Here is a 2923-nt window from a genome sequence, read left to right as displayed (position 1 = left end):
TAAATTAATCACATTTTTTTCTCTCAAATTCGGTGGATAAATTTGTCAGTTATTTATACAATGTTTTACTTTAACGATAGCATAAATTACTATTGTTGAGCTGTGAAGCAAAATTTGACAACAAATTCATCAGGATTATATGAACATTTTATGTCCTTAGGAACATATGTTTATTCTTAATAAACAAAATTCGCCTTAACTTTTATTTGGTCCACGACGACTTTAGCTATAAACACAATGCAATTAGTGCAATTAGGAGTATTTTGTGACCATTAACAACAACATATATATGTATCTAGTCATATCCAATTATCCAATTTGTGTTTAGTATAGGATATGACCTTTTTATTACTCAGAGAAAAATATTCAAACTAAAGTGTCTATCAATGAAAGACCCTAACAAATATAAAACTCAAAATTTTCTTTGATTAAAATATTTAACGATAAAATAAAATTATCATATGATAGTAAAATGAGAAAGGCAAGGATTTATAAATCACAGTACAACCACGGTTTAATTATTATTTTGATAGATAGATAGATAGATAGATAATATAATAATACAGTCATCATTATTTTATTTACCATTATTAGAACGCCAGCCAAAAAAGGATAAACAACTAAATAATATAATGTATATGACTGTTCTAGTTTATCATATGAGGTGGACATGGTTTAGTTGGATCTGGATTTACATAAGTACAAAGGCATCCAACCTTTGGAAAACATTCTGACAAAATCAAATCTTTAGAATGAAAAAACTTGCAAGCCTTCAAACATGCCTGAAGGTCTGGACAATAGTTCCCACTCAAAATACCTCCGCATGCTATTCCTCCTTCTGTTAGGTTATTACCTACATAAAATACACAGTCATTAGCCAAGAAATTAAAATCATATAACAATTGCTAAAAACAAAACATGTTATAACTAAAATCATAAAGGATTTAGCAAAATATATGCTATTACTAATTTGAAATTTTTTTTTTGAAAAATATATAAAATTTAAATTTTTAATACATTTGTTATACGTGTATTAAAATAAAAAATTTAAAAATTCTATTGAGAATAATCTTGACACGTGTCCTTAGATTCTATTTGTTCTAAAAGAAAAATATAGACAAAAAAATAGAAATACAAATACAAGAACAAAGATATTTAAAAAGAAGGATGGACAAAAATTTAAGAAAAGAAAAAGATTTTATTTGAGAAACAAAAATTTATAAATTTTTTTTTCCACTCAATAGGAGGCATAATAATGTATAGAGCCAAAAACTTTAATGGTCAACACTCAAGAATAGTGGTAGAAGAAGTTAGTTTGCTGAGGATAGTGATAAAAGATGAAAACAAAAATATTTTTTAATTTTTTTTTGTCTGTGTATCTTTATTTTTAACAAACAAGATTCAAAGATGCTTTTTTTTTTAATCTCCAGTTTAAATATTTTTTTTCTCCTATCTTAAGACAATATCTACACAGAATTTCATGGTATGTTAGCTAAATTTTATATTGAATTATTTTGATAAATTTGGTACATACCAAAACTCATGAAAAGAATAAGCAAGAAGACGAAGAAATGAAAATGTATTTTCATATCGATAAGTTCAGAAATTTCATTCACACACTGTAGAAGAGATTTAATATTGAATTATTTATAGGCATTCAATAACAATAAAACTTTTTTACAAAATTATAATTTAAATTAATTTAAAAATAATTTTCTCTTTATGTATATTTATGTATATGTATATTTATTACTGTAAATGAAATTTTATTTTAATTATGTCATTATTTAGCTCTTTAATTTGTGCATATTTATTTATTATGATAAACGAAAAATTAATTTTTTTTCAATCATACATTCTAAATCTACTATAAAAAAATTTGTGTAGATATCTACGTATCGTACAAACAATATATATTAGAATTTTGGTGACTAATATATATTAAAATTATATCTTTCTAATTATTTTTAAATTTTTTTAATTAATTTAATATATATATTTCTGTTTATATCACATTGAATATCCCCATGCATATTCAACAAAATATTAAATGATGAATTAAAGCAAAGTAATGAAATCTGATTGTTCTTATCCCTATAGACTGTATATTTGGGAATTAAAAGTATATGAAATAAATAAAAAGAATATCTCGTTCAAAATTTAAACCAGAATGTGCCACATACCATAATTGATTATCGTTATGTCTATCCTGATTTTAGTTTATTCATTAATTACCGTGGCTAACACGTGATAAGATTAAAATTATAATTTTAAATTAATTTTTTAAAATTAATTTAAATTATAATAATTTAATTAATAAAAAAGTAATATATTATGTATTTTTTATTTTTTTAATCTAGTGTTAATTAGATTAACTCTAAAATAGTTATTAATCGATTTTAATAATTTATTTTTTTCAATAAATTAAACATATATACTGAATATGATCATAAATAATATAGTAATAGTTAAATCCACCAATAAATATATTGACTATTATCATACTATAAAATAAATTAAATATAAAAGCTATTAGCACTTAAAAAATATAAAAATAATATATTAAAAAAAATAGTCATAATATATAAATTGAGTCAACAATTTAAATTTCTCTAAAACTAATTTAATCAAATATCAATATTAGAAATAAATTACTTAAATAATATTCAATCTATTCTAGTCATTAGACACGTATAGATTAGAATCATTCTCGTAACGACAACCAACTGAAACAACATCGTAAGTTCGAACATTTATAATTAGTGCAAATTCAGACCATTCCCTTATTCTTTAAAAACCTTTTGTATCCTTAATAGAGTTGAATCGCAATTCCTTTTATGGAAAATGAGTTACGGTTGTGGCTTTGATATGTTGGAGATCAAAATTCGGAAGTCACTATTTATATCTGAGTGTGACACTTATT

At 22.8% G+C, this 2923-nt stretch overlaps 1 long non-coding RNA gene across 1 annotated transcript; it reads right to left on the bottom strand.

Annotated features, from left to right (window-relative positions):
- Positions 1–473: 473 nt before the first annotated feature.
- LOC110265668 (uncharacterized) lies at positions 474–1621 on the bottom strand. Its single transcript, XR_002351861.2, has 2 exons — positions 1535–1621; positions 474–853 (listed from the first exon to the last, which is right to left on the bottom strand). It is a non-coding gene; the product is annotated as an uncharacterized LOC110265668 (long non-coding RNA).
- Positions 1622–2923: the final 1302 nt, after the last annotated feature.

This window comes from Arachis ipaensis, chromosome B8 (assembly GCF_059453495.1).
Source record: "Arachis ipaensis isolate K30076 ecotype BB chromosome B8, ASM5945349v1, whole genome shotgun sequence".
Taxonomy (NCBI): domain Eukaryota; kingdom Viridiplantae; phylum Streptophyta; class Magnoliopsida; order Fabales; family Fabaceae; genus Arachis; species Arachis ipaensis.
This window is presented reverse-complemented; position numbering and strand designations above follow the sequence as displayed.